We start from the raw sequence: 14,252 nt of genomic DNA, 5'->3' as shown, positions 1-14,252 counted from the left end.
GCAAGTGGGAGAACGCGGTGATACGGGTATATCAAGACTGGAGTGTGGAGGTGGCGAGAAGGAGGGCGAGTTTCAACCGGGCCAAGGCGGTGCTCCATAGGAAGAAAGTCAAATTTAGGATGCTGCAGCCGGCGAGATTGTGGGTCACACATCAGGGCAAACACCACTACTTCGAGACGGCGGAGGAGGCATGGACATTCATTCAGGAAGAGAAATTGGACTAGACTTGAGAAATTGATGCCCGGAGAGGGGTAGCGAGGTGGTGGCACAGAAATGTAAAGTGGGGAGAGTGGAGGGCTAATGTATAATAATGTTGGACGGGGAATCTTTCTCCCCCCGATGTGGGGGACATGAAGAAATATGGGCGCCGGTGGGAAAGGGGACAGGGAAGGGGAATGAGGGAACTGCGCCATTAGGGGTGGGGCCGAGAGGAAGGCGCGGGTATTTTTCCGCGCTATGGAAACTATGGCGGGGAAAAGGGCGCAGGAAGGAAGGGAGCCTCACACGCAGGGAGGTCAAAGGATGAACGGGGGAAGCCGAGGTCAGCCAGAGTTAGCTGACTTCTGGAAGCAATATGGGGGGGAGTAATCAAGCTAGAGGGGGATCTGGGGGGGGGGGGGATTAACTGGGTTGTTGCTGCTGATAGTAAGGTTGAGCTGATACGAGACGAGGTGGTCGGGACGGGAGGGCGCCGTCTGGGGGACAGACGGGTGCGTGAGACCTGGGTGAGGAGATGGTTTAAAAAAGGGGATGGCTAGTCAACGAGGGGGGGTGGGGGGTAAATGGCCCCCCAACCCAGCTGATCACGTGGAATGTGAGAGGTTTAAAGGGCCGATTAAGAGGGCAAGGGTGTTTGCGCACTTAAAGAGACTGAAGGCGGACGTAGATATGCTCCAGGAGACGCACCTGAAGTTGGCGGATCAGGTTAGACTAAGGAAAGGATGGGTGGGACAGGTATTCCACTCAGGGTTGGCCGCGTAAAACAGGGGTGGCAATACTGGTGGGGAAACGTGTATCGTTCGAGGCTAAGACCATAGTGGTGGACAGTGGGGGCAGGTATGTGATGGTGAGTGGCAGATTGCAGGGCGAGGCGGTTGTGCTGGTGAACGTATATGCCCCGAACTGGGATGACGCGGGATTCATGAAGCAAATGCTGGGACGTATCCCTGGAGGTGGGAAACTTGTTAATGGGGGGGGGACTTTAACACACTGCTTGACCCAGGGCTGGACCGGTCCAGATCCAGGACCGGGAGAAGGCTGTCAGCGGCCAAGGTGCTTAAGGGATGCATGGAGCAAATGGGGGGAGTAGATCCGTGGAGATTCGCCAGACCGATGGGTAAAGAGTTTTCCTTTTTCTCCCACGTCCACAAGGTACATTCCCGGATAGACTTTTTTGTTTTGGGAAGGGCACTGATCCCGAAAGTGGCAGGAACGGAGTACTCGGCCATAGCCGTTTCAGATCACGCCCCGCATTGGGTGGAGCTGGAACTAGGAGAGGAAAGGGAGCAGCGCCCACTCTGGCGATTAGACATGGGACTACTGGCGGACGAGGGGATATGTGGAAGGGTGAGGGGATGTATCGAAAGATACCTGGAGGTCAATGACGATGGGGAGGTCCAGGTGGGAGTAGTATGGGAAGCGCTGAAGGCGGTGGTTAGAGGAGAGCTGATTTCCATTAGAGCCCACAAGGGGAAACAAGAGGGTAAAGAAAGAGAGAGATTGGTTGGGGAAATTTTGAGGGTGGATAGGCAGTATGCGGAGGCCCCGGAGGAAGGGCTATACAGGGAAAGACGAAGATTACAGACGGAGTTTGACCTGCTGACCACGGGTAAGGCGGAGACGCAGTGGAGGAAGGCACAGGGGATACAATATGAATCTGGGGAAAAGGCGAGCCGGCTGCTGGCCCAACAACTTCGGAAGAGGGGGGCGGCAAGAGAGATCGGAGGAGTTAAGGACAAAACGGGAAAGATGGAGCAGAGAGCAGGGAAAGTGAACGAGGTGTTCAAGACATTCTATGAGAGGCTGTACAAGTCCCAACCCCCGGAGGGGAAAGAGGGAATGATACACTTTTTGCACCAGCTAGAGTTCCCGAGGGTGGAGGGGCAGGAGGTGGCAGGTCTGGGGGCGCAGATTGAGGTGGATGAGGTGATCAAAGGAATTGGGAACATGCAAGCAGGGAAGGCCCCGGGACCAGATGGGTTCCCGGTGGAATTTTATAGGAAGTATATGGACCTGTTGGCCCCGCTTTTGGCGAGAACCTTTAATGAGGCTAAGGAAAGGGGGACACTACCCCCGACAATGTCGGAGGCGACGATATCGCTAATTCTGAAACGAGACAAAGACCCGCTGCAGTGCGGGTCATACAGGCCCATCTCCCTCCTAAACGTAGACGCCAAACTGCTGGCCAAAGTGATGGCGACAAGGATAGAGGATTGTGTCCCAGGGGTGGTACATGATGACCAGACAGGGTTTGTTGAGGGGAGACAATTGAATGTCAATGTACGAAGGTTGCTGAGGGTGATGATGATGCCCCCACCGGAGGGGGAGGCAGAGATAGTGGTGGCGATGGATGCAGAGAAGGCATTCGATAGGGTGGAGTGGGACTATTTGTGGGAGGTGCTGAAGAGATTTGGGTTCGAGGAGGGGTTCATTAGATGGGTTAGACTCTTGTACGCGGCCCCGGTGGCATGCATCGTTACAAACAGGCAAAGATCGGGATACTTTCGATTACATAGGGGTACAAGACAAGTGTGCCCCCTGTCCCCGTTACTGTTCGCGTTGGCAATTGAACCATTGGCCATAGCGCTGAGGGACTCTAAGAAGTGGAGGGGGGTGCTTAGAGGGGGAGAGGAACATCGAGTGTCACTATGTGCAGACGATTTGCTGCTATATGTGGCGGACCCGGTAGAGGGGATGCCAGAGGTAATGCAGATACTCAGGGAGTTTGGAGAGTTCTCGGGATACAAATTCCATATGGGAAAGAGCAAACTTTTTGTGATGCACCCCGGGGAACAGGGCAGGGGGATAGATGCTCTGCCGCTGTGGAGAGTAGCAAGGAATTTTCGATACCTGGGGATACAGGTGGCCAGGAACTGGGGAACCCTACATAAACTTAACCTGACGCGATTGGTAGAGCAGACGGAGGAGGACTTTAAGAGGTGGGATATGGTGCACCTGTCATTGGCGGGCAGAGTACAGGCGGTTAAAATGGTGATCCTCCCGAGGTTTCTTTTCGTGTTTCAGTGCCTCCCCATCCTGATTACAAAGGCCTTCTTCAAAAAAATAGACAGGAGTATTATGAGCTTTGTGTGGGCGGGAAAGACCCCGAGGGTAAAGAGAGGGTTCCTGCAGCGCAGTAGGGACAGAGGGGGATTGGCACTGCCGAGTCTGAGTGACTACTATTGGGCCGCCAATGTGTCGATGGTCTGTAAGTGGATGAGGGAAGAAGAAGGTGCGGCGTGGAAAAGGTTGGAGATGGCGTCCTGTAAGGGAACGAGCCTAAAAGCGCTGGCGACGGCGCCGCTACCATTCTCCCCGAAAAGGTACACCACAAACCCAGTGGTGGTGGCGACCTTGAAGATCTGGGGGCAGTGGAGACGACATAGGGGAGTGACGAGTGCCTCGGTGTGGTCCCCGATAAGGAATAACCACAGGTTCGTCCCGGGGAGGATAGATGGGGGATTTCAATGTTGGCAGCGAGCAGGAATTAGGAAGCTGAAGGACCTGTTTGTGGACGGGACGTTTGCAAGTTTGGGAGCATTGGAAGAAAAATATAAGTTGCCACCAGGGAATGCTTTCCAATACATGTAAGTGAGGGCATTTACGAGGCAACAGGTGAGGAAATTTCCGCGGCTCCCGACACAAGGGGTCCAGGATAGAGTGATTTCGGGGGCCTGGGTTGGAGAAGGTAAAGTGTCCGAAATATACAGGGAGATGAGAGACGAGGAGGAGGCGATGGTAGAGGAGCTGAAGGGAAAATGGGAAGAGGAGCTGGGGTAAGAGATTGAGGAGGGGCTGTGGGCAGATGCCCTAAGTAGGGTAAATTCCTCGTCCTCGTGTGCCAGGTCTAACCAACTCAATTTAAGGTTCAGAGCGCATATGATGGGAGCAAGACTGAGCAGGTTTTTTGGGGTGGAGGACAGGTGTGGGAGGTGCTCGGGAAGCTCGGCGAACCACACTCACATGTTCTGGTCGTGTCCGGCACTGCATGAGTTCTGGGTGGGTGTGACAGGAGTGATCTCAAAGGTGGTGGGGGTCCGGGTCAAACCAAGCTGGGGGTTGGCTATATTCGGGGTTGCAGAAGAACCGGGAGTGCAGGAGGCGAGAGAGGCCTTTGCGTCCCTAGTAGCCCGGCGAGGGATTCTACTTATGTGGAAAGAAGCGAAGCCCCCGGGCGTGGAGGCCTGGATAAGCGACATGGCAGGGTTCATAAGACTGGAACGAATAAAATATGCGTTAAGAGGATCGGCTCAGGGGTTCACCAGGCGGTGGCAACCGTTCCTTGACTATCTCGCGGAACGATAATGGAAAAACAGAAAAGACAGCAGCAGCAACCCGGGGGGGAGGGGGGGGGGAGGATTATTCCGTGTTCTTGTTTTTTCTTAGTTAGTTGTTGATATTTGCTTTTTGTTTATTTCTTTTTCCATCTGTTGTTAGTTTAATATATTATTTAAATAACATTTAATGTATATTCCTTTATTAAGTTGTAAAAACGGAAAATCTTTATTTGAAAAACTTCAATAAAATATATTTTAAAAAAAGAAAACATAGACTGAGAGATTCTCCGCCTCTCCAGCCGCGTGGTCCTGGGCAGCGCGCCGTCGCCGCCCATTGGGAGTCCCCACAGTGGCAATCCCGTGCTGCCGGGGAAGACGCCAGCAGGGTGCGCTGCTGGCGGAATGGAGAATCTCGCCGATGGAGCATTGACTCCACAGCGTTTTGGCCGCAACTGCTTTCTCTGGCAGCGAATCCCACAGGATGACCGCTCTCTGGGTGAATACGTTTCTCCTCATCTCTGTCCTAAATGGTCCACCCTGTATCCTCAAACTGTGACCCCTGGTTCTGGACACTCCCACCATCGGGAACATCCTTCCTGCATCTCCCCAGTCTGGTCTTGTCAGAATTTTATAGATTGATATGACATCCCACCCGCCCATTCTTCTGAACTCCAGTGAATACAATCCTAACCAACTCAATCTCTCCTCATATCTCAGTCCCAGCGGCCCAGGAATCAGTCTGGTAAACCTTCCCACAGACTCCGATTTTGATGTTTGACATGATGCAGTGAGGTATTGGGTTGATTTTAAAATCACACAGTCTGACCTGATCTTAAAATCACGCTTAAATTTTATGTTGTTATTTATAAGGAGAAATACATTTTTGTATCCCAATGATGGCTTTTGTGACCTCCAAGGCATCCCAAAAGTGTTTCATAGCCAGTTAAATACCTCTAGAGGGTGGTCAATGTCCCAGTGCCCAGCAACGCAGGAGTCGATTTGTACGCAGGAAGCTCCCGCAGACAGCAATGAAATAATTGGCCAGACAATCTGCTTTCATGATACTGGTCAGAGGATAAATATTGACCAGGCTACCAGGACATCTCCTCTGCCCGTCTTCCAATCGTGACATGCCATCCTTTACATTTACCCGGGAGAGCAAATGGAGTCTACTGCCTCTCCCAAAAGACCACACGTTCAACAGCACTGCACTCCATAAGTGCTTCATTGAAGGACCAGTCTAGCTAGACCATGCCCTCAAATCGTTTGAATGGGGCTTGAACCCAAAACCAGGCAATATCAAATCCTAAATGCACTGGAGATCCAACTTTCTCACTGTTTGGAAATAACTCATTTTGCAGCAGTCAATGTGCTGTAGTTAAAAGGAAATTAAGAAAACAAACATTTCAAAGATTCACGTACTCATATTACCAAGTATCAGTTTTCAAAAAAATATGAACTCTGTTTCTCCTTATACAGATGCTATCTGACCTGCAGAGTATTTCTTCAATATCAGTACAGGGAAATAGGGAATTCTTTCCACTTTGGACAGCCAGGGTCAGTGTCAAACACTTCTAGGTCAGGCATAACATAGTCCCGATGTAAAGTAAACCTCTTCTATTTTGCTCTGACAGTGTAGCATTTTCCATTCTCTACTGCAACTTCCCTTCTGACCTTTCTGATTGAGATTTCAAATTTGTACCCTGTTACGGACGCCTGGCCAGCTCTCAACAGTGGCTTCGAGACGGAACAAAGTCCATAACATTTTTAAATTATAAGACGGTGTGCAAAGATCGATTCGTTCCAGGAGTGATAACATAAGAAATAAGGTTTGGTTATTTTATAAACAGACTTTATTAAAACAAATAAAAAGAAAACAATGTTTAAACTTTTCAACTTCAACTCTAATGCTAACAGATTACATGTCATTTCTTAAACTTAACATACAAGTTCCCATTAAACGGCAATTTAACAGAACATGCGTGTCTCATGCAACTTTCACAGGCAGACAAAGGCAGTACTTGCATTTACAAAGCAATTTTTCTTCTGGTAGGCACATTTGCTCTGAACCCTTTTTCCAAATCCTGCCTCAGTGGCAACTTTCATGACTTTTTTGGTCGATTTCCAATGCCTACCCTCTGTAACTGTTCAAAACAGCATTCCTTCTCTCTCTCTCTCAAAGCTCTGCCCTGCCCCTCAAACAAAGGTTCTCTGGGGTTTCCAGACTTGAACCTATTATCATTATCTTGGCTGAATGCCGACTCCCATTTATACAAAAGAACAGAGCCATACTATTGATATGCAACTAACCTCCTATTAATGGGAATAGAGGCCATCCAACTCTGTAATGGACTAATAGCTGGTCAGACAGGAGTGTCCCGAAGGGCAATGGATCTGGAGCATCCTGTGTGTTCCCACTGATGAGTTTAAGTCTGACTGGGACAATGTAACCCGACCCGGTGTGGGCGTGTTCCTCTGACTCTGTGCTAGCAGGTTTCTCCCCCCTCAGTCTGTTTAACCCTTAAATTGCCTGCTACATTGGGGTCTCATTTCTGGACCCAATTTCCTAATATCTCCTTCGTGTGACAAACCCAACATGGGAAGGTTAGTGTTGGTCCTGGTGTCAACTAAGAGTGGAAATAAGGCTGTCCAATACACATTTCACTCTGGACCCTTATAGCTCGTTATAGTGAAAGGGACCTATTACCTGATCAGCCAGGCCTGGATTTAAACGCAGGGTTGTGGGATTGAAGGTCAATGTACTCACTCATTCCCCTGAAAAATGTTTTATTGTGTGGAGATTTAAAGATGTAATTTTATGTACACATATAGCGACATAATGATATTGGGAATCAAAATCATCATTAACATCCCTGTACAAGTTTTATTTTGGAGTGAAAAACCCATGTAATCTGCAAGGGAAAACTGAGGTTAGGCTGCAAGATGAGATTAGTCCCTTTGTCAAGCTCCCTCCTGTCACTTCAACATACAATGAAGTTATGTACTACTATTCAAGCAGAGTTTCCTTGAAAACATTGGAGAGATGTGTTCTTATGCACAGCTCACAAATTAATTCCATTGACAGACATCATTACCAAAAAGATTGCTTCATGTATAATGTATATAAAGTGGCTTAATAAACAGACACAAAGCACGAAAGCAAGCAAGTTATGATGAATCTTGGGGCAGCACGGTGGCGCAGTGGTTAGCACTGCTGCCACACGACGCCGAGGACCCGGGTTCGATCCTGGCCCCGGGTCACTGTCCGTGTGGAGTTTGCACATTCTACCCGTGTCTGCGTGGGTCTCAACCCCACAACCCAAAGATGTGCAGGCTGGGTGGATTGGCCACGCTAAATTGTCCCTCAATTGGACAAAAACAGAATTGGGTACTCTAAATTTATGAAGAGAATAAAAAAAGTTATGATGAATTTTTATTAAACTCTGTTTGGCCTCAGCTTTATTGTGTCAAACACAGGGCACCAGGGTGGGTGTGAAGGCATCAGAGAAAATTCAGAGAAGGTTTATGAGAGTGGCCCCCAGGAATGCAGGACTTCAGGGGCGAGATTCTCCGACCCCCCGCCGGGTCAGAGAATTGCCGGGGGCTGGTGTGAATCCCGCCCCGCTGGTTGCCGAATTCTCCACCACCGGATATTCGGCGGGGGCGGGAATCGCGCCGCGCCGGTTGGCGGCCCCTCCCCCCCCCCCCCCCCCCCCCCCCGTGAGTCTCCGGCCCGGATGGGCCGAAGTCCTGCCGCTAAAATGCCTGTCCCGCCGGCGTAGATTAAACCACCTACTTTGCCGGCGGGACAAGGCGGGCTCCGGGGTCCTGGGGGGGGGCGCGGGACGATCTGGCCCCGGGGGGTACCCCCAAGGTAGCCTGGCCCGCGATCGGGGCCCACCAATCCGCGGGCGAGCCTGTGCCGTGGGGGCACTCTTTTCCTTCCGCCTTTGCCACGGTCTCCACCATGGCGGAGGAGGAAGAGACTCCCTCCACTGCACATGCGCGGGAATGCCGTCAGCGGCTGCTGACGCTCCCGTGCATGCGCCGCCCGGAGATTTTATTTCCGCGCCAGCTGGCGGGGCACCAAAGGCCTTTTCCGCCAGCTGGCGGGGCGGAAATTCGGCCGGCGTGGGCCTAGCCCCTTAAGGTTGGGGCTCGGCCCCCAAAGATGCGGAGCATTCCGCACCTTTGGGGCGGCGCGATGCCCGACTGATTTACGCCACTTTGGGCGCCAGTCGGCGGACATCGCGCCGATACCGGAGAATTTCGCCCCAGATCTCTGGATACAGCTGAGGCTGTTTTCCTTAGAGGAAAGACGATTAATAGGAGATTTGATAGAGGTGTTCATGAGAAGTCTAGGTCGGGGAAATAGAGAGAAACCGTCCTCATTGGCAGAAGGGTCGTGAACTGATTTAAGGTGATTGGCAAAAGGACTACCAGCAACATGAGGGAAAGCTTTGTTTACACAGCAAATAGTTAGATATCATGGCCCCAGAGCGTGGCAGGAGCAAACACATTCAGGGCTTTCAAAAGGGAATTGAATTAGCACCTGAAGGGACTAGTCGAATTGCTCTTGCAAAAAGCCAGAACGGACATAACAGAACAAATGACCTCCTTCTGTGCTGTATCTATTCTATGGTTCTTCGGCCCAGGCTACAGGGGTATTTTCAATCTTATTGGAAGGAACAAAGACAAAAGAACAGCACAGCACAGGAACTGTCCCTTTGGCCCTCCAGCCTGTACTGGTCATGATACCACCCTTGGCTAAAACCCTCAGCACTTCCTGGTGCCGTATCCCCATGAAGACCAAAGAACAATACAGCACAGGAACAACATTGCCTAGTCACTAAGAATTTTATTCAAACCAGGAGTGGCATGTGGCACAGTGGTTAGCACTGGGATTGCGGCGCTGAGGACCCGGGTTCGAATCCCGGTCCTGGGTCACTGTCCGTGTGGAGTTTGCACATTCGCCCCGTGTCTGCGTGGGTTTCACCCCCACAACCCAAAGATGTGCAGGGTAGGTAAATTGCCCCTTAATTGGAAAAAAAAGTAATTGGGTACTCTAAATTTATTATTAAAAAAATAAATTAATTAATTAAAAAAAAGAATTTTATTCAAACCTAATTCATGCCAGATTCAGTATATCTATTTCCAATACTGCAAGCATTGGCTAATAGTACAATAAAAGGAAAATACTGCAGATACTGGAAATCTGAAATAAAAACAGAAAATGCTGGATAAACGCTGCAGATCTGACACCATCTGTGGAGCGAGAGAGAGTTAACGTTTGGAGTCCATATTCAGAGCTTTGATGAAGACTCATACTGGACCTGAAACGTTAATTCTGTTTCTCTCTCCACAGATACTGCCAGACCTGCTGAGTATTTCCAGCATTTTCTGTTTCTATGTTAGCCAATATTAACTCTGTTTATAGGAAATGTTGTCATGGCACCAGTTGTTACTTTCTAGTTCATTGCAACGATTGAGTCAGTGCACCAAAGAATGTCTAGTTCGTGACTCGTTAGGATTTATTAACTGGGTAGAAAACAATACTAATACTACTAACGAACTGTAAACTGTTAACAACTAGAATAAGAGAGCTAATACAAAACACGACTATCCACGGTGACTCCTCACCCAGACTCCCCGAGTTTGCAATGGTGTAGTTCTACTGCCACCTGCTGGCTGGAGGTCGAACATATTAACATACAGAATTGCTTATGCAGATCATTACACCAGTTCCTCCCATTCTTTTTCACCCATTTACTGATTAGGAGTTATTGGGTGGGATTTCCCGACCCCTCCCTCCACGGGATCTTCCAGTCTTTCCAAAGATGACACCCCCTCCATGCGCAACCCCCCCCCCCCCCCAACATGAGATGGATCCACACAGCTGGCCAGGACACAAATGGCCATTGAGTTCGGCGGGATGGCCAGCTGTCTCTGCTGCCGGAAAACCCCACCGTCCGGGGCGGGGGAAGGGGGGTGGGGTGCTGGTGTCAGAGAGGGCAGCACGGTAGCACAGCGGTTAACACAGTTGCTTCACAGCTCCGGGGTCCCAGGTTCGATTCCCGGCTTGGGTCACTGTCTGTGCGGAGTCTACACGTTCTCCCCGTGTGTGCGTGGGTTTCCTCCGGTTGCTCCGGTTTCCTCCCACAGTCCAAAGATGTGCGGGTTAGGTGGATTGGCCGTGCTAATATTGCCCCTTAGTGTCCAAAAAAGGTTAGGTGGGGTTACTGGGACAGGGTGGAGGTGTGGGGATAGGGTGGAGGTATGAGGTTAGATAGGGTGCTCTTTCCAAGGGCTGGTGCAGACTCGATGGGCCGAATGGCCTCCTTCTGCACTGTAAATGCTATGATTCTTTGATTCTATGAATTCTGGCCATGAATTAAAAGTAGCATTATGCGAGTCAATTCCAATACCTCAACTGTCTATTAGCTTGTATTGTTAGCTTTCACTCAATGTTCCCCTCTCCCAATGTTTCAGAACATGGGGAAAAAAACACGAATACCATCAAAACCTATGGCCAGTGCACAATTAGTTACTTTTTATTGGAATACAGACATGCCTGACCTAAAAGCTCTTTGGAGGAGCGGGGCATATAGAAGTGAAAGGGACAGTTTTCTCTAGCGTGCTTTTATCACAGAGAGAAGCATTGTTAGCATTACTCCATAAACCAGGTCCACTCCAGAGATTGCACCACTTTGATTGCTGAGTAAGCTTTGCCAATATAATTCTTCTTTTTAAAAAAAATTTTTTTATTAAAGTTTTCACAAAATATCAACAACAAAATGTAAAAGGAACCCAATAGAATTAAATACAAAACAAAACAACCCAGAGCTCCCCTCCCCTATACATAAATAATAAATTAACACCCGCCGAAACACATAGCAAACATAGCAAATATATACCCCCCCTCAGATCCCCCAGTATAGACAAACAAAAATAAAATAGAACCCCCCCCCTCCTCCGGGTTGCTGCTGCTGACCATTGTCTTTGACAATATAATTCATATGGATATGCAAGCGAAGACCAATAGCTGCTCCTTAGATTTGTCAATTTTTCCCCCCAAAGTATGAAACTACAACTTTGAAATGCCTCCCGCACCCTTGCCGTACTTTGCTTATTACACAATTAAATGTGAAACAGAGCAAAATAAAGATTCATCGCCTCATTGATCAGCCCCAGTGAAGCCATATTTTCACAGCTGGCAAAGTAACTTAAAGCACCAAGGTGATAGTTAACCCGAAAATATGCTTCATTAGGAATAAATCGATACTTTGCACCAATGTCGCAAGAAATTAATTTTTGAGAGATTTGGGAAAATATTTTGCACGAGTTGTGGGGTGGGAATTAATGGAAAGTAACCTGCACGGAAATGTAATGGAAAGCTAAAAATAAAACCCACCACTGTTTCAGGCATTTCAAGAGATTAACATGAGGAGGTTATAGATCTTTAAAAACACAGAGGACATTGCCAGCTGCCCAAGACAGTACGAGGAGTTGAGTGAACTGTCTGTGCCGCCACAATCAATACTAGCTAACTGCCTTTCATGTGATCGCCACTTCCTGGAAAAGCCCAATATCGAATGAAACTATTTACTGGGCAAATATTCTTGCGGACCGATTTGGAGGTGGAGAGTATTTTAAGGTGAAAGGAAAAATATTCCATCTGTTAGGCTTTATTTATTGTCAAAATTCCCTGCCTACAAAATAGTGTTTCCCTTTCCTGACCTCAGCAAATTCACAAATTTCAAAATAATCAATGGAGGGAGTAACACGAACAATTTAACTTTTGGTGAATATAATAATAATTTTATTATTGTCACAAGAAGGCTTACATTAACACTGCAATGAAGTTACTGTGAAAAGCCCCTAGTCGCCACATTCGGGTACACAGAGGGAGAATTCAGAATGTCCAAACTAACTAACCAGCCCGTCTTTCAGGACTTGTGGGAGGAAACCGGAGCACCCGGAGGAAACCCACGCAGACACGGGGAGAACGTGCAGACTCCGAACAGACAGTGACCCAAGCCGGGAATCGAACCTGGGACCCTGGCGCTGTGAAAATACAGTGCTAACCACTCTGCCTATAGCAGATCCACACAAACGAGGGAACTCTTACTTCCAACCGAATGTTCTTTTGCTTTGATTAACGTGTCCTAACAGGATCAATTTCCTGGCAAGAATTATCAGCGACAAATTTGCCTGGATATAGTTCTGACAGCTTCCCTTGTGTGGACCTGAAGCAATTCATCAGGATCACAAACAGCGTGTCGGGACAGGGCGAGCCTTTCTGAGCAGTGCTATTCGAAAAACGGTGGTGTGAAATGTTAATGCAATCAAAGAGGTTAATGGAATGTTAGCCTTTATTTCAAGGGGGTTGAAATTCACAAACGAGGACTCCAGTTGCACAAGAATCTTGGTCATGCCTCACTGTATCCAGTTTTGAGTTCCAAACCTCAGGAAGGATATATTGTCCTTGCGGAAGGAGTACAGCACAAATCCACTAGAATGATATCAGAGGACAGGCTGCATAAACCTGGCCTGTATTCCCTGGAATTTAGACTGATGAGGGGGTCATCTAAGTAAGATGTCTATTTAGGGTAGAGGTAGAGAAACTATTACCTCTGGTAGTGGGGGGGGGCTTTTGGAACTAGGATGCACAATCTTAAAATTAAAATAAGACCATTGCGGGGTGAAATCAAGAAACTTTCAAAACACAAAAGCTCAAATCTGAGACCTCGCACCGCCCAACACCACCCCCCCCCCCCCTTCCCGGGCAGCACGCCACCGCCCCCACCCTGCTTCCCAAAAGGTTGTGCATGCTGGGTAAATTTACATTTTCATTGGCTGAAGTTAGTAGATTTTTATTGGATAAAGCAATATGAACCAAAGATGGATAGATGGAGCTGAGGCATGGATTAGTTATGGTCTAATTATCCAACTGTCTGGCTGAAGTGGCTTGAGGGGCTGAATGGTCTTCAGCCACATCCATGTTTCTATTTTTATGTTACTATTAAGGGAAGATACAATTTGGAGTTCTTGGCTCAGCCATAGTCACACAAAGGAAGAAGTAACAAAGCACCCACCGGCACAATCTCCCCTACTGTTACAATAATTAATAGTTTCATATGCGTTGGGTGACAGATATTTGTAATTGTGTATCTGAACTCCATTGCAAATGAGAGCCAATCTTCCAGTCATTAGCCAGTTTGTGCTGGATCAGGCCATTAGCCATATCTTAAGATGCTGTGAGGTGAAATCTTTTGCGACAGTCAAGGATTATGCTGTAGTTGTATGAAAGGTGCTTACTATTATATGGAAAGCCCCACTCCCGAGAGTGGAGATTTGGCACTTCACGGCAGTCCTGAGGGACTGCGTACCTCAGCGAGTGCTGCACTTTCGGGGGTGCCGCCTTTTGGATGAGAAGTTTATTCAAGATCCTCTCAGGCGGACCTAAGAGATCCCGTGGCCATTACACAAACAAGAGCATGAGAGCTCTCCCCAGTGTCCGAGCTAATATTTATCCTTCAAACAATTGCCTTTTAAAGAACCTTCCAGTACACAAAGTAACTGCTGTATTTCTTACATTGCAACAGCGCCTGCATTTTAAAAGCAACGCAGGCTTTGCAGAATGGTCAACACAGGGTTTTGAGGTACGAGGTTTTTTTCGCATCATTTGATGAATGTTCATCCTCTTTACCCTAAAGAATCAGACTAACATTTTCACAGGATATTGGATTATGGCAT

The sequence above is a fragment of the Scyliorhinus torazame genome, chromosome 16 (assembly GCF_047496885.1).
Source record: "Scyliorhinus torazame isolate Kashiwa2021f chromosome 16, sScyTor2.1, whole genome shotgun sequence".
NCBI classification, from domain to species: domain Eukaryota; kingdom Metazoa; phylum Chordata; class Chondrichthyes; order Carcharhiniformes; family Scyliorhinidae; genus Scyliorhinus; species Scyliorhinus torazame.
The sequence above is the reverse complement of the archived record's forward strand: the minus strand, read 5'-3'. Positions refer to the sequence as shown.